This window comes from Plodia interpunctella, chromosome 25, assembly GCF_027563975.2.
Source record: "Plodia interpunctella isolate USDA-ARS_2022_Savannah chromosome 25, ilPloInte3.2, whole genome shotgun sequence".
Taxonomy (NCBI): domain Eukaryota; kingdom Metazoa; phylum Arthropoda; class Insecta; order Lepidoptera; family Pyralidae; genus Plodia; species Plodia interpunctella.
In genome coordinates this window covers 3,357,701-3,376,955 of record NC_071318.1, presented here as the reverse complement: position 1 = coordinate 3,376,955, position 19,255 = coordinate 3,357,701, and the positions used below count along the sequence as shown (strand labels likewise).

The following is a 19,255-nucleotide window of genomic DNA, read 5'->3' as shown; positions in this document are numbered from 1 at the left end:
AATACTAGTGGGAAGGCTTAGTGTGATGGTGGGTAAGTGACAATAATATGAAAATTTCTTTTTTCTCCACTACCGGAGTTAAGGATATTGTCGTAATATTTTCTTCGAAAAGACATTTGCTGCTCGCCCCGGCTACGCTCTGGTAAAACCATGATAAATTACAATACACATACCGCTTTCACTTTGAATCACTCTATTTAAAAACCCGGCATCAAAATCCGTTGCGTAATTTTAAAGATCTCAATTTACATAAAGACAGACAGCGGAAAGCAACTTTTGTTTTATACTATGTAGTGATAATGTGAAAAAAGTTGAAATGTTATAAAAATGGTAAAAATAAAATTATATAAAAAACAATAGGAAATATTCGTACCCGTATATTTTCTCGACGCATGCGTGGTTGACGTTTTATATGTATCAAAGGGTGGGGGTTAGAAAGCCTTTTGGTTTGAAACGGGGGTGCCGCGTTCGTCGCTTCGAAGCCTATACCGATCGCGAAGTGAAAATTATGTGAAGTGAATGTGAATAACGTTATTAACGGTGAAGTGATTTTAAAAAGTAAAAATTGACTCGAGTTGTAGTTAAGTTTGTGACATGTTTTGAGAGTTACCAGGTAAGTTTGTAGTTTTTAATTGTTATGTAATTTAAACTTTATGTGATTGGAAATTTTTAATCTGAAAACAACACTTTCTGGCTATTTTTTTTTCATTTATTTCAAGATTTTGTGTAAGTGACTTTTATTTAGAAGAAATGATAGGACTTTTTTGACTAGTTGGATATATAAATTTTATGTAGTGTCTCAAATATAATTTGAGAAAAAGAGTTCCAAAGATTTCAAAAGTTCGCGTAGCAGGTTTCCAAGTAATAAACATTTTTTTTTTTTTCATGAAACGGTAACTAAAAGTATAACGATACACAAAAGCTTATTAATTTCTAAAAAATACTTATAATATTTTGTAATATTTACCTGGTTGTGTCGTTTGACCTCACGATTATTATGCACGTGATTTTTTATTACACGTGATTTTTTTTACAAAATTTATCTTTGAATTTTTAAAGCATTTATCCAGAAGTCAAAAGCTAGAAATGTCGTAAAAATTATTAGTAAATATTCAAGCAAGCATTACTTTATTTTTTTTTAAAGTATACTACAAAAGAAACATTTTTAGTGTGTAGTCATATATTTTTCAGTTTCATTTTCGTGAAAACCCATTTTTGAGGGGAATCTGCCATCTGTAGTAATATTCACATAACGCCAAAAGTTTGAGTAGGGTATAAAACAAGAATAAAACAAAATATGTTTTTTAATTTACCAGTCCAAATCAAATTTGGTTGCTTTTATGGTGTGTGTCCAGTCTGTTAAACATGAAAATCTCGCATGTTCCCGGTTACGTTCGGAGACGCTGTGACGCCCTGACGGTTAAAAAATCAACATAAACATTTGGAAGATTTAGCTATGCTTTTACAACCTCCTACCGGACGTCAACCGTCTTTGGAAATGCTATTATTGCCTATAATGCATGTGTCCCTTAGTCGCCTCGTACGACATACACGGGAGGATACAGAGTGGTCCTACTCTAGGGCGGGACCACACGCCACATCGTACTCGCATATTATCACGCCTATTTCCCATAGGGGTAGGCAGAGACTAGGGATTTCCACTCGCCACGATCCTGAAAATTTTAACTGGCTTCCTCTATAACTCGTCACTTTCTTCTTCTTCGGTTATGGGTGCTGCTGACATCTCCTTTACAAAAGAGGGTCGCAATCTAGCTGTAGTACGTTTAGCGAGTTTTCTTTTTTAATATTTTACCCATTGGCGCGGCGGTGAAAGAATATTGTAAATTTGTGATAAAATAAACAAAGCTAGTTTCGCGATATTATAATTTTATTGGAGGCAAAACGAACGCTTAAATATATGTCGTTACTGTGATCATACCTGTGTTTTACAAAATGCATATTATGAACCAGCTTACCACCAGCTTATTAATAGTTACACGTGTCCGGTTAAGTACTGAATTAGTTATGAATCACCCACAAAGTTGAAAATGGCTAACAAACCAAAAAAATATTTCAACGAAGAAAAGCGCATCCGCGCGAAGTCTCTTCCATCAACAATTTAACGTTAAGTTAAATTGCAATAGCTCATTAATTAACATTTCCACGTAACAGCATAATTTTGACATTTTATTCATACCTACTAGAAATGTAATTACTAGCATTGTATTTCAGTTACCATGATTATTACCTACTTGACTAGAAATAGTCTAGAACAGTATTGGAATAGGCTTAAATATATATACTAAATTTTTTTTTTATTATTAGCGAAGACCTGTTATTGCTTATTATGTAATATACATATATGTAAAGCGAAATAAATAATCACGATATTATAATAATGAAGTAACCAACCGTATGGTTGGCAATTATAAAAATAGCCGTTTAAACATCCCCCAAGATAAAATACTTTTTTGTTCTTAAAATATAGCATCAAATTTGATATGTAAAACATTTTGTATTTTCAATTAGGTGAAAATAGATTAAACAACCTAACGTTATAAGTATTATTTGACTCCACGTTTCGTAATTAATTTTGGAATGTTTTTAAATGAGATTACGCGGTCGCTGGCAATAAATGAAAGCCGGGCCCAATTAGGATTTTGATTCTGTATTGGATTGTATTATTTATTCATTTTTTAAAAATTAAATAAATCCATGAACCATTTTAATAACTGGTCTGATATTGAAAATGTTAGTGTAAGATTTACTTTAATAAAATACCAGTCCAGTGAAATCTTTTTAGTTACAGCATGTCAGAAAAATACACGACAATTTTTCCCCTTACTCCATTTTTGTTTACGAAACTGCCACGGTTAATACAAAATGGTTTTAAAAAAGAGTTTTCGGAAAATTTTAACGTTGCACGTTAAATGTGGTCTAACTCAGTAAATTAGGGGAGAACTTTCCAGAAATAATTTCCCCGTCAGAAATTTTAACGCCACGAGTTAGATTGTACTTTGTTTGAGAGTGAATTTACGTTTGTTCAACAACAATGTTCCTTTCGTAAAGGTCGAAGTATGAAATTGTAATTTAATTACAAAAAAAAAACATAATTTTTATTAATTTGTTGAGATTGTTCATTAAAATTTGTATTTGTATGTATCTTTTATTTATTATCAATAGTAATTTTGTAATTTTCAAATTTAATTCTATAATAACACTTCAATATGGTTTATTGCATTTCAATGCAAAATTAAATTGTATTTTATTCAACTTAAATATAATTTTGTTATCAAATACGACAATAAAATATTATATCGTCATAATATAATATCGTATATATAATAGTGTCATGATTTGTTTAAAAGCTATTTAATTTATACTTACATTTCTCGAAATTCTTAATTATAATTACAATAAAACGGTCAAGTGCGGGTTGCACTAGCATACTGTGGTTCTCGTCTCGTTTTTTTTTTGTGCTAACATATTTTACGGTATTCGAATTTTTATATGAATTATAAGCCCTATGCTTCTCGTCAAATTTCGTGGTCAACACGGAGATTTTCCCCTTGTTAAACCGCAAAATGTGCTACATAAATAGACGTCTTTTGATTGCATTTTCTTAAAAATCCATTTGTTTTTTAATCTAAAAGATACCGTAAAGCATATTAGCTTTCAACTTCGTACCTTTACGTAATCCTGAAAAAAGTCTGATGGATAGACAATTAAAAGGATAGATGGATAACGAATAAATTCTACAAGGGTTCCGTTTATACATTTTAAAGTACGAGACCCTAAAAATGAGATTATATTTTCTTGAACAGGAAACAATTTGGTGTCTCGGAAAGAAAATTAAACTAGGGACTGTGGGACCGTAGTCCCGTAGGACTGTTTTAGCATAATTGTGTAGCATCTGTCATATATCGATTGCTTGGGGCAGAGCGCCTTCAGAGTGTTTGTATGACTGATTGAAAATAAAAAAGAAAGGAAAATGGATAAAAAAAGTCAGAGTGGATTGCACCAGTCAAGAGTTACACCAGTTTTTGTATTTGTAGAGCCTAAAGTTAAAACCCACTCCATTAATAATGCCAAGAAAGTTGTTGTGTGTGTTTCATTCCACGTAATGACCACGACCCTTAGCCGTGAGGAAATACGATTGAAGAGTATCTCTCTTGCAAAGGAGATCCGCAATCTGGTTACTGTATGTTTTTCAAGGTCGACCCTGACCTATACTCCTTTATTTATCTCCGCTTCATAAATACCGTTCGACAATTCATCCGATCTATATATAAAAGATGATACTGAATGACTGACTGATATATCAAAGCACAGTCCAAACCGCTGGGTCTGGCTGGGTTTTCAAATTTAGCACATAGGTTCCTTATATGTTTAGGGGTGCACTAAGAAAGGATTTTTTCAAAAGTCATCCTCTAAGGGAGTAATAAAGGGGTGCAAAGTTTGTATGGGGAAACCAGATTAGTTAAAGAGTCTAAATATTTCAAGGGAAAATCACGCTGGCGAAGCCGCGGACAAAACTAGTATATTATATTAATTGTGAGATCAGAATACATTTCATATACTCGCGACTTTAACTCATCTTATTTGGTACCTTACGAGTGTTAATCATATCTTGTGCAAAGACAAATTACTTAGAAGTTGTTCAAACAGTTTAATTTGTAAGTACTGCACGTACCCATATATAGAACATAGTATGTGTTATAAGTGTAACATAACGCTAATAGTGCACGCCTGTAAGGGTAAACTGTTAACCACACCTTGTACTACAGTCACTGCAATAAAGATGTTTGAGTTCGAGTTTTTCTTCCAATTCACGCACGATTTTACTAGAATACGAGTATGTTTAATTGCGTTGGCTTTTTCATTCGTTCTCATTTCTGGTTCATTCGAGTGAGTAATTATTATTTATTTAATTATTTCACTAGCTTTTGGATCCAGCTTTGCTTGTTGCGTTCTCATTTGCATGCATTTCGTAATTTTTTGTTATAAAAATTTATTGATTATTGATATAAAAGTGTTTGTTTGGAACATCTCAGTTATATATAAGTGTTATTGACAAAGGTATACTGAGTTGAGACTTTTTTATCTACCCAAGAGGTCCCACTGCTGGGCAAAAGCTACCCCTTTCTGTTACCGACCATTTCTATCCCTTACCATTTGTAGCCATCCCTTTTCGCAAAAGTTACGTAGGTACGTATAAATTAAAAATACAGTATTGTCTTCTCACTTTATTTGCAAAAGTGATGTACAAATCCTAATTTTATTTAACAAGATAATACTTGTGAAACTTTTTCAGAAGCACTTTGAGATAAGGTTTTTGATCTATTCCGCGCCTAAGCGTTCCCAACAAAAGAAATAATAACCCACTTACAACTTTTATCGTTTCTTCGAAACAAAATGGTACTGAGAAAGATAGCGTTAATTTTTTTTTCTCACAAATCTCTTGGAGGGTAATAAAGTGTATCAAGAGATATTATCGTAAGCATCTTCACTTTCTGTAGGGTTCCGTGCTTGAGAGAAAAAACCTAAATATTATTCTTACAAACGTCACACGACAAAGAAATTGCATAATCGCATCATTTCTTTTGGAGTGTATTAATTACTGACACTGATGTTAGATTTTGGATTTTGGAAATATGGCTAAAGTGCTGCTGGCCTAAAGTCGTCAGGGATGACAGGAATGCGGGTCAATATGGCCAATATAGCTGCCTCTTGGAGCTTCGATATCGTGGGAATTAGCGACACTAACTTTGTTGTGGGTTGCACAAATTAACTTGACGTTAACATTAATCTGCGCGCTGCCACCGTAGATTAGATAAAAAAAATCTACGCAGGATAAAGTTAATTTTGAAACCATAAATCGTCGACACTGTTTTAAAAAAACATAACTTATCTTATGAGAATCTATAATGTTATGGATTCTTGTTAATATTTAGACGGCAATCCGTGAAATTTTCATGATAACATGTGTAGTGTAACAAAAACAATTCACGAGCATTTAGATATTCTGTGAACTGATTTCACAAAATACATTTCATTTTGGGAGAGCTTTGGTTAGCGTAAAACAAACGTAATATAAAATGACATACAGACACTCCGAAGATATTATGTATATGACAGCGATAATCCCTGATTCAGATGGAGTGAGCCTAAACACAGGTTGACACGGTGGACAAACATGAGTTTTTCTTACATATTCACGAGTATTTGGAATGTAGACATCTGACACATTGTTTTGTTAAAGCTGCTTTCTGCTTCGGCTTGATGAATAAAAAGACGAACGAGAAAGTACTGGATCTGATCAAAGAGAAAAGAACGAAACAAAACAAGGCGAGGAATGTTTAGCCTCCTTATACGATACGAAAACTTTTTGAATTACTAGATGGAAATGTCAAAACTGCGAGAGCGATCATGGATCAATTACAATAAAATGCAGAAATCGTGTCATGTATTGAATTTATATTGAATTGATTATATTTCTCATTACGTGTTCTCGGCATTCGGGGACCGCGAAACCCCAAGTCAGCTTATAAAATAAAACATTAAACTTTAAAGATTTGTCGCTGACTTTACCCTCAACATAACAAAGATTTGTACTTATTTACCTCTCACGATAACCACAGGAGGGTATAGCCTAAACAATATCTCTCAAAATAGGCCATGATGACAATAGGTATGCGGTGTAGTCACTATCTATCAGTGTAACATGGCCCCTGACATTTTACAAGACGGATCGGCTGGCCTTTTTTGGCCAACAATGTTGACGAATGGCTTACTATTGCTGATCTAAAAGAGCTGGACTGACGGATGGAGGAGAACAATGCACATGTATCTCTTATTTCTATCGTAACTGAATAACTGATATATTATTAATGCGAAAATAGCGTAAAATAAGTTGTTTTAACAGTCTGTCAAGAAAGTAATGAAAATAAATAAGGACGCTGTCTCCTATTGACTGGTAATACTTGGTTGTTTATCAACCAATCTTGACCATTCTATTTGATATTGCAATGCCAAAAAAATTTTTCTTAATTTTTTGACAGACTGTATATTAATTAATTTATAGTGGTTAAGAAAGTTATGTATATAGGTTACTAGATTTTGCTAGTGTCTTCGCGCGCGTGCATTTCTCTGCAGAACAGGCACTGTTTTCATACAAACTTTTTGAGAAAAATGTCAAGTCTGAGACAAGTAAAAATAAAATTTAGCACCAGTGTTCAACAACAAAACAAATTTTGTTTAAATTAAAAAATTAACTTACTACAACTTAGTAATGTTAGGAACATTACTAAGTTGTAGTAAGTTAATTTACTATTAAATGTCGATATTGTTACAAGATTTTTTCTTCTTTTTATGAACTAAATATTACAATAGTGTACACATGTACCGTTGTAAAAAGAATAACTTGTGATAACTAAATAACGATGGATCGGATGTCATTTCAGAAAAAGGAAAAACGGAACATTGAAAACAAAAGCTTTTGAAATCTCGGATCGTGGCAAGACCACTTTCCCTAATAAGTATTTTTAATTATTTCCCATTTTAATCCTTTCTCAAGGAAAATAATAATGGATATTTCTAGAAGTAATCATTTCTGTTTTAAATTCAGTAAGTGTTCCATTTGGATTGTCTTTACTTTTTTATCTCTCTCTGTCTCTCTTGTCTTTGCGGATTCCCAATTTTCGAGCTGGGACGTCCAGGTTTTGGGTAAAAATAAAATTTTTTGGGAGTTTTTATTTTAAGCAATAAGCCCATGATTATCACCATACAATCAAGCAGTAGTCAGTTTTAAACACATGTTTTAAAATAATCTAATTAAATTATGAAATCTGTAATTAAAGTACGCATTTACATTTTTAAAATGTTAACGATATGCAGTAGCCCTATTCTAGGGCGGAACCACAGGTCGCAATACTATAAGGAATACTATTATATTATAAACAGTGGTTTTTAAATTGTGAAAAATATACACCAACTTTTGTAACCATTCTACCTCTTAATAATTTTGTTGCTAAGTCTTTTTTAAAAGTCTGCTGTAAGTATAACTTAACTAGGGCTGTCACATCAAAGCGAAAAATTCTCTATGCGTAGGTCGTGGTAGACGAAGGCCTTTAACGAAAAATTATAATGAATTAATCTCAGTTTTCGCCATTTTATATATAATATTCTGGAGATGATTTATTTTATACGTACCTCTTTAAGTAAAGACTCTATAAACCATTATAATTTCTTTGAATGTGTGGTTTTATAGCATCAACTTAACGTGGGTTGCACCACAACTTTGAGGTTAACTTTAGCGTGCGCATAAAAACGCGAAGTACAGTGGCATTTTAATAAAATCAAAATAAAATTTGACTGTACTACCCAACTATTAATATGTCATTTTTATTTATTATCTAAGTACATTATTATCGCGAAACAGTTCGCTGAACTTTAGCGGATTCGGCATATACCAAACCATTGTACATACCCTTACATATTACAAAGTCCGCCTCTGACTGTTTGTTCGCGATAAACTCAAAAACTAATTCACGGATTTTCATGCGGTTTTCACCAATATAAAGTGTGATTCCCAAGCAAGGTTTAGGTTTACAATTTATTATATTTTTGCGCGTGAGAAGCCGGTATGGGCCGCTAGTAGTCGATAAATCTTAACATCCACACCACGGAACCTCATTAAAATCAGTTTTATTATAAAATCATTGCCACGGATTTAAACATGTTGACTAACAAAAAAAAATACTTTATTCATAAAACCTATCTCCTTATTGGATGTCATCTGGAAAACAAGGCGTATGAAACTGGGTTATGGAGATGATGGCGGCATGACAAACAAACTTATGAGATTGCCTCGTTAAATATATCGATCGCGGGACGACTTTGTTCTGAACTGAGGAAGTTTCCTCATTCAGGTTTCGTGACAATGTGGTCTCATTATCAATATGGACGGTTTAGGGACTTTTGTTTGACTTTTACAATCTGTGGAGGTCATCATCATCATATCGAGTGTGTTATTGCTAACACTGGTGTCAGATTTTAGTCAAGTCGCCTAAAAGCATCTGACATGACTTTTACGACTACTTACCGCCACCTAGTGGCAGGCAGTCGCATACACACTAGTGAACTAAACTGTCCACCAGTGTGCAGGTTTCCTCACGGTGTTTTCCTTCACTGGAAGCAAGTGGTGGTCTATGAAAACTACTAATACTTATGAGTCAGATTGCTATACAAACTCAAATAGCATGAGTAGGATACGATCCTGAGACCTTTCGATCCACAGGAGGGAGTCTTATCATTACACCACCACCGCTTAGATTAGATTAGATGAGAAAGTGAGAGGTCAGTTTTAAGAATGTACTTGGGTTTTACAAGAAAACCTTTAGTTTCATTATAGCATTTTTTATTCTATGGTAAGATGGTACTTGGCAGATCAAAAAACCGTTTGCAGTGATGATCTGCGAAACTTTAGTAAGAATTGGTTTATTTTTGCATTGGATAGAACGGCTTGAAATAAGGCTAGACTTTTGCCCAGCAATGGGATATAAAAGATTAAAAAAAACTATTGGCAATTCGCCGAAAACCACAAAGAATGAGGAATTTCGAAGTATGAAGTAATAAAATGGTAGTAAAACCGGGATTATTTTATGCTTTCCGCAAATCTACTTTTACGTAAAATTAAAAAACATTAAAAAACCTAATATGATTTGTTGCCAAGTTGAAACTTGCCAGAAATTAATTTATTTCTATAGTATAGAATCCTGTATAATTTAATAACTTTTATGTTACAGAATTGGGGTTTTAATAAAATTTTATGAAATTCTGAACACACCACGGTGCTTCACTCGCGTAAGGATTTCGCGAGATAAATGTATTATAAATGCTTTTCATGATCCTATAGACTTTGCAGAATTGGATTGCGAGCATCCGCACACACCAACACACATACAAACGTTTGCATTTATCCATATTGGTAGGAAATATAATTATTTGATAACTTCTTTACATGGATGTTAGTTTGATAGAACGAGCAGGGGGCTTACCATAATCTGTTAACGCGATCCACTTTACGACCTCAGCAAATTCGTACCATCGACTTAATTTTTTGTATAAATGCGATTCACTTTAGGTTTTATTTAAATCGTTCTTTAAAAGTTAATGGTAGGCCTGCAGGTGTGATCTTATATCGACAATATCTCAGGGTAAAGCACGGCAACTTTGACTTTAACTTTACAAAAACGCAGAGAACGCCGTTTTATCTAACAACAAGCGGCCCGACCCGGTTTCGCTCTGGTAAAGCTATAATAAAATTAGCCTATGTCACTCCTAAAAGTTTCGTCTATCTCTGTGCCAAATTTCATCAAAATCGGCCTAGTAGTTTTTGAGTTTAATCATTACAAACAAAAAGTCAAATCTTTTCTAGTTATAATATTAGTATTAGTAGATATGGATGGGCGGCGTGCAGGTTAAAGTTAACATCAAATTTGACTGGTGCAACTGGGTGGGTTGGTTAAGTCTATATCAGAGTCACTTCTTTATTGTCTCCATTAATTTTCTTACAATAAATCTCATCGTGGACTTGCATGAGGAAATTACTGATGAATTGCAAGATCATCGTATATTTATGAGGGAATCTAAAGTCGCATATTTGCCGATTGACGTACATTGCTCCGTTCCATCTTATCTCAGTACATAGCTCACTCGTAAACCAGGCAATGTATGACATTTAGCTGCAAGTCACCAATGGTTGGTCTGTGTTATCTTACTCAACTTGACGTGGATCTACCCTAAATCGTTCCGAATCCAATACATATTTATATTATGTTAAACGCGTATGAATATGGATAGCGCTTTGACGGTTTGGTTAATATGGAATATAGTTGGTAGCTTAGGTAACGTTGGGGATTCCGAAATTTTTTGGCAAGGGACATTTTGGAAAATTGATTTTATAGAAGACAACATGCAGTAGTTATTTGATAAATATTTGAAATCAAAATCGAATCATTTATTCAGAAATTAGGCCTTCACAGGCACTTAAATATACTTCAATTGTGATTTGATATACTGAGTTGAAAATTTATATTGATATTCATAAAAAAGATAAAGGCATTCTTTCTTTTGGAGTGTGTTGATTGCTAAAGCTATCAGATTTTGTTCTAGAGACGACGTGACAATAGTCACACACACACGCATACACACAAATGAACTTAAACTGACAAACAGTGTGTAGGTTTCCTCACGACGTTTCCTCACGTTGTTCTCTATACATGAGTTAGATGGGTGTGCCAACTCATGTGGCACGAGTAGGATTCGAATCTGGGACCTTTCGATCACAGTCTGCCCGTCTGTATACCGTGACCGTGCATATATTTTGTCTAGTAGCAGTCGAAAATTATTTTTCGTACGAAAAAGGAACAAAATATACATTAGCATAAAGTATGCTTTATCTTTTCTATGAATTATAGGCTTAGCTTTATATTTTAAGATTACTTTTTGGATTTTATAAATGTTCTTAAGAATTCAGTTTTTTTCTAAATTAACTTTATCACTGAGTTAAAAAATTTAACATCACACCATTGGAGACGTATTTAATCACAATTTAATATAATGTTTATAACGAACTTAGTTCAGTTCATGTGGTGGAATTGAAATTGTTAAATTTTACTGAAAATCTGACATCTGACTGGACTACAGTTTATTGAAAAAGTTTTTATTAATTTAAGTAACTCGATAGGATAAATTTTTTACAAAAAATACATTTTGTTATTATAAAAGTGGGTCTAACTTGCAAGATTTGACTCACTGACCAACCTACCAGTTAAATACACTATCTAAGGTTTTATTATATACCTCTCTACTAACACTGTCACTGAAAACGTTTAAAGCACCTTTATATTCGTTTTAAGAGAATAAAGTAAGAATAGTTCGTAAAAGGCTGACCTGAATTGAATTCTTTATTGCAAGTGTCGGCCCTTGGTCATAAACGTAAAATGCTGGTGTAAAAGTGGAGAACCAAAACTAAATGCTTCACTGTGACAGCGATAGTTCATTTTTGGACCAGTCAAAATATTAAAATTCTGAAGAAATTCAAATTATAAAGAAATTCTGAAAAATTCTATTTTAATTTAGATTCACCTATCCTGTTGTCTGTAATCATCAATCTTGCAAGTTAGATTTCTCCTACTTCCAGTTGACATATAGAGTTGAAATTTCCCACGTCGCTTCAGTTCCATTACAATACAATATTATGATAAGTTTGACCTGATGGTGCAGCCCGGATCGGCTCCAAAAGAGGGAACTCCTCAAACGTTTATAAACGTTCGTAAAATCGTGCTATAGCACGGACATGGGTTTTTATCAGGCGTTAAATGCTATAAGATCTCTCTGATGACAATAAAAGCTTAAATTAATGATATTATTTTTGTAAAAACCTTGTTTATTGCCGTATTCATCAATCATTTTCATTGGTTTTACTGAAAAGTTAGACCATAGGACTAATGAATTTTTATTCTCACTATTTAGTTCAATTTAGAATTGAGAATAGAACTAATTCCTTCTACTAGATAAACTTACCAGTGGTTTTATATCTTTGATGTCAAAAATCTTTGAAAAAGTATTTTTCTTCAAATCAATTAAAGCTCTAATTGATATGAAGAAAAATACTTTTTCAAAGATTGACGAAGGGCCTACAGTATCAAAAATCGTTAAAATACTGAAAAATAAACGATCATTCTCGTTAAAAAACGACTAGGGCTTTCTTTGCCCTAAAATTCTTACGGGAATTAGACTATTAGGGCAACGACCTTTGTCAGAAATAAAAATACATTAAAATCTGTCAACACGCTCAATTCTCTTATTCATGAGGGCAAACAAAACTATCCAACGGTGGGAACCGATTGAAAGTGACCATTTCTTTTTTATTTGCGGATTTTTTTTAAAGACAAGGGTCAAAATGGTTAGAAAAGGTTAGACATATTTCTTTATATTGTTGTATATGTAAACATGATATAGAATATGGTTTGTTATCATCATCTGAGTGTCAGCTTCTAATACACCATGTCAAAATTCACGAATTGGAGATTGTAATACACTTATTTATTGTTCCAAAACTGAAAACTGAAACTACAAAAGACATAAAATACTATAAGACCATATAACCAGAAGAATGGTAAGAATTGGGAGAGGCTTCCTTCCATTATTGGAATACTTATGTTGGCCCAATTTAACAAATCACTTTTGAGATCTGTCGGTCCAAACTTAGAACTATCATTTTTTTATCCCTTTTTATTGATTCCATAATGTAGACATTTTGTATATATTATATTTTTCTCTTTTCGAACATCTTTCCGCCTTCATGCGGATTACAATCCCACTTTCATAATCGAAACTTTCTACCGACGTCTGTTATTTTTGTAATGGCGCTTAGGTAAAATAAATTACAAACTTTAATCCAGATTAATTTTTATTGGCCGCAGATATAAAAATCTATAACACGTTTTTGCACTCGTGACTAGTGGTTAGCTAATCGGATTGTCCGGATAAATACGAGATATGTGGTCACCTCAAACCAATCACTCAAAGCGGAAAATTGCAATCGGGACCGCCATATATCAGAACAATTGTAACAGTCAGTGATTGATAACTTTTGCAACAGTGTAACGCATTATTTTTTTGGTATCTTATACAGTATACACGCAAAAGTACCTTTGTATTGAGATCATGATTGTTAAATCTATTTAAGTTTATTTGGACATCGAACTAATAATTACGTTGCATCATTTAGCAATAAAGTCAACCGCGAAAATTCATGGCATTGACAAAATCAAATCAAATTAGAATTCAGAAATGTAGACCTTCACAGGCACTTGCAATCAAGTGCCCGTGATGGTCTACATTTCTGAATCTACATTGCCGCGTCCGTCTGTCTGTTTTTCTCAGCAATGGTCATTCCGAAATGCCAGTAGTTTGTAGCTTATGAGAAATCACCTGTCAAGGTCGACCTTGACAGGACAAAAAGAAATGCCTAAAGAAACTCGTTATAACAGTGTTGTTCGCTATATCATGCCAAAAGGGCCGCTTACCATTACAGTTTATTTGTCTTTGTCTTTTAAAAATTTACAGAATGTTATATATTGTGTGGTCATACGATAGGAAGGTCCTACGTGTAAAGGATACATAGCGTGCCAGAGGATAGGTAACAATAGAGTTCCCAAGGAGGGTTTACGTCAGGCAAGAGAGAAATTGTAAAATCATAGCCTAATCTTCAAATATATAAGTTTTACATTTCAAGATGAAGCCGGGATTCGCGGCGTTACAGCTCCAAATTCAATTGGGGCTTAGTAAATATGAAAGTGAAAAGAATGACGTGGCAGAATCCTAACTCACTTTTTAACAATTTTCTTGAATATTATCAAAATCGGTATCACTGATCCACGCAATATTAAAGAAGAACTCACATATATTGTTATTAAAGACTACAGAGCACTATTTCTAATTGAAGGTTGAGATATTACGAAACAAAGAATATAATCAAAGCTTTTCTTCAAAAAGGTACATTTTATTTTAGCGCCATTACAGTGTGCGTATTTTTTTCTTGTTGAAACAACGGGGCCGCCTCGCCCCCAGCAATATCTTAATAAGAATGTATAAAAATGAAATATTGCTGGCTAAAACATAATATTTTCACCCTATTACGAAAGAAAAGTAACGTAGCAGTGTATTAAAGTTCTATGTTTAAACCATATCTGTAGGTTTATATAAGATATAATCATAACAGTTGTTGAGCTAGACCGCGGACGGACGGACGGACGGACAGACGGCGAAAGTTTTTTAGGGTTCCTTGTCTGTAAGTTTATGGAACCCTAAGAAACTCGCATAAAAATCTGTTGCGTTGTTTTAAACATCTACATAGGGACAGACAGCGGGAAGAGACTTTGTTTTATACTATGTAGTACATATTAAATACTTATATATATAACTCAATCTGTATGGTTTGTTCATGTATATATATATATATGAATACTTATGAACAAATCACACAGATTGAGTGAGCCCCAAAGTAAGTTCGAAACTTGTGTTATAGGATACTAACTCAACTATACTATATTATATAACGTATACATATATAGATAAACATCCAAGACCCAGGTCAATCTGAAAAAGATCATTCCCATTCCCATGTTGACCTGACCGGGGATCGAACTCGGGACCTCCAGTGTAGCAGTCCGGATTGATGACCATTAGGCCACGGAGGTCGTCAAAGTACTTATATTAATAGAAAGTGTTTAAAAAAGTTCAGCATTTTAAAATCGCTATTTGTGTAAGGTGGTGGATTGTACAATTAATTTTTAAAAGTCAGTAATTTAAAAATTATGTGTACATAATTATTTGCAAACAATTTTATGACAAAACAGACCGGACTAAAATTAAATCGAGAAATAATGGCCACTTAACAATATGACGAATAAACAAGCGTAACTAAATACCTTTTAATTTGAGTTAACAAGCCTTAAAACGTTTACGTTCTAATCGGGTTTATTGTTGCTTTTGTTGATTGACTGCAATTAATTTTGTTTGTGAATAATTTGGACGTGTAATTCTTGTATTTTTAAATAAGTACGTTGATGACGTCAGAGGGCAAAGTGTGGTATTCTTTTCACTTCTAAGGGTGAGTTGCACCTTCAAATTTTACATTGACTTTAACGTAAAGTACCTACGTCATTTTATCCAAACATCAGCGGTAAAAATCAACGTCCAATTTTACGAAGCAACTGTCGATAAAATCCAGAGTGAGATGAAGCATTATGTACCAATGTATATAAATAAATAAACACAGAAAATAAATTTTATAGAAAATAAATGGACAAAAGTCTGAATAAAAATTTATTACTATATTATTAGATAAGAATAATTTAAATCTCGAAAAAAATCATTACATGTATGTGACCAAAAACCCGACTCGCATTTGGCAATTTCTTGTTGAGCACAATATTTTTTCAACATTGTTTCTAAATAATAAACGTTTAATAAACATTCACAATAAAAATCTTGTTAGAACCTTCGCAATAGATCATAAAAAATCACTCAAACACAAAACACGGCACTAAATTATTATATAGCTACCCTCATTTTTATATGCCATTTAATTGAAAATTCCATCCTTGATGGGCTTCGCTGTAGTATTTGTCCCAAGACTGTCATTTTAAGAGTAGCGTAGGCTAGGCAGTGGTGAAGTCATTTTTGATAGGTGAACTATATATTTATGAATTTAATAAAATTGAGTTTGAGATCGCACTCAAATCTATTACACATCACATATTATAAAACAACGTCCTCTGCCGCGTCCGTCTGTCTGTTCGTGATTAATTCAAAAACTACTACACGGAATTTCAAGCGGTTTTAACTAATAGATAGTGTGATTGTTGAGAATTGATTAGGTGTGTATAATTTATTATGTTTTTACTAAATAATTTAATGAATGATTTTATGTCTTTCTAAATAATAGTAAATGAAGAACCATTTTGACCAAGACTTAAGTAGTTTTAAATATTTGTAATAACAGGTATGTATGTATGTTTGTTATCTTTCACGCCAAATCTACTAGACAGATTGTTATGAAATTTGGTACACGGGTAGAATATAGCCTGGAATAACACATAGGGTACTTTTTATTTTGTGTTGATAAGTAAATATTACGCATCTAGTAAGTAATATGACGACCTCGGTGGCGCAGTGGTAAAGTTCTAGCCACTGAACCGAGAGGTCCTGGGTTCGATCCCCGGTTGGGTCATGATGGAAAATGATCTTTTTCTGATTGGTCCGGGTCTTGGATGTTTATCTATATATGTATTTGTTATAAAACATAATATCGTTGTGTTAGTATCCCATAACACAAGTCTCGAACTTACTTTGGGGCTAGCTCAATCTGTGTGATTTGTCCTAATATATTTATTTATTTATTTAATATTTACTTATCATCACAAAATGATGCATTACCTATTAGTATTCGTTTAAAATAAAAAACATAAATTGATTATTTTATAAGTGCATAGGTCGACATTTATCCCGTAAACGTGCAAGCGGACTGTCAAGAAAAATATTGAATTATCAAGAAGTCTAATAGAACAAGTTACAACGCTTAGACTACAACCATTTTTCTGAGCAAATTGCCAACGTTTACATAAAACTAAACGATTGGGTTAATAGCACGACGTAGGAGCAAATGTCTTTGTACCGGAGGCTTATATGCTGCCCATATAAATGCTGCCAGTATTTAATTTCTATATAAATTCATAGTTAAGTTTGTAAAATGCCAGTATTAATTTGAAAATTAAACGTACGCATTTATTAGCGGTATCACCCTAGTCCTAGGATGGGACCGCTCCATTTCCTCCCGTGGATATCGTACGAGGCGACTAAGGGACACACAGCCTAGGCAACTGATAGGCAATAGCATTCCCAAGGAGGGTAGACGTCAGGAAGGCGGCCGGTTGTAAAATAACAGCAGAATCTTCATAATTTTCTTTTTCCAAATAATATTATAAATGCGAAATATAAGTCTGTTTATTTTGCTACACCAATGTTCTTAAAATTTCTACGTTTTTATTGTTATAACATAATTACATAGTACGTAAGCTACTTTTCATTTCAGGGAAAGTACATCCATTAGACTTTCTCAGTTCAGAAAAAACTCATCTCACAATCGATATTATAACGAGGCAATCTCATATTTGTCACGACGCCATCATCCCTGAATATGTTAAATATAATTTATTATGTGTCCACTCGAGCGAAGCCAGGACGGGCCGCTAATACATTTTATTAGAAACTAAATACCTAATATAATATTTTGATCCCTGTTTTCTGTACTTATATTTGCGAAAATACGCCTACTTAACAATTAATTGACTGACCCGAAAAGATTAAATTCTAAACCTACTCAAATTAATTGATCAAGTAAAAGAGAAACAATTCATCGATTAATCAAGTAAAAGAATCCCAATTTCCCAAGAAGACAAGATACTATGTTGCAATATATTATTAACACAGTGGTTACGATGTGTATCCCGGTGAAATTACGAAAAGCAAGGATGGCAAAACATCAAATTTATCATTGTCAATGCCGGTGTAAATTAAAGAGAGCACAGCGATTGACATTTTAAGAAAAACAACAGGTATTAAACGCGCACATACCTTTTTTATTTCGCAGACGTTTAGTACCTGTATAATTATGCAACGCGAATACCGTTTATATAGCCTAGGTATTGAATGAATAAAACTTAGTATTTAGGTCATTTCAAGAATAAACCGTGTATACGCCTATACATATATGAAAATGTGATACTTTAACTAATCTGACAAATAAAACTAACTTCTAAATAAATTTACCTGATGTGATTGGGCAGTTGGCTTTTTATTATACTTGTGGACAAATTTTTAATACTGTCTACGCCAGTACACAACACACTAGGCACGTCCCGCCTCTTCTATTCCAATCTACCAATTTGTATCAACAAGAAAAATATAATTATGTAATTTTTAGCTCAAAAGTATTTTATTTTATCTATTAGTTCCGTAACGAACATATACTATCACTTTATCAGTAAAAGGTGAATTCTCTGTTTTCATTCCTTGCCCTTATTACAACTTCAGTAATAACGCTTTCTCAAATATACTGAAAACTGAAGAAAAATTACTGAATTTTCTTTCTCAAAAAGATTAAAGATCCAAAGAAAGTTTCTAATTTTATCGACAAATTAATAAATTGATTACCGCGTAAAAAGATTAACATCCATCCATTAAAATATCATATAAGTAAATTAATATTTTTTAAAAAAGAACAAAAGTAGTTTATGAACATAAATACATATTCAGAATATAATATATACGTATTTAAAATTTACTATATATTTCATAGCAATATACTGTAGATTTTAAATACGTTTTAGTTTCTATTTTTATTCATAATTTTTTATATATTTATCCAAATTAAGTAAGTGACATTTCAATCTGACATTTTTAGTTTTTTTTACGCTTACTCCGGAGTTATTCTTCACAACCACGGATGCAAGACAAAGCCACGTATGGGCAAAAACCTTCCTTCCTCGTCCCATGATTTTCATCTTGTATCTGAAGAATCAATCTCTGGAAATATTATTTATTTATTGTCATTTATGTGACAATGTCAAAAACCAAGTAATTATTAATTCTGGGAAAAATAACACCATCATATTTTCTTAAA

The 19,255-nt window shown here is 33.0% G+C and overlaps 1 protein-coding gene across 1 annotated transcript in view; it reads left to right on the top strand.

Moving 5' to 3' along the window:
- The first annotated feature begins 453 nt into the window (after positions 1–453).
- The window catches only part of LOC128680918 (uncharacterized), an 82,978-nt gene continuing 64,176 nt past the window's right edge, over positions 454–19,255 (top strand). Inside the window, exon 1 of the mRNA XM_053764407.2 lies at positions 454–613. The gene's annotated coding sequence lies outside the window, so the exon portion shown is untranslated. The remainder of the gene's footprint in view (positions 614–19,255) is intronic.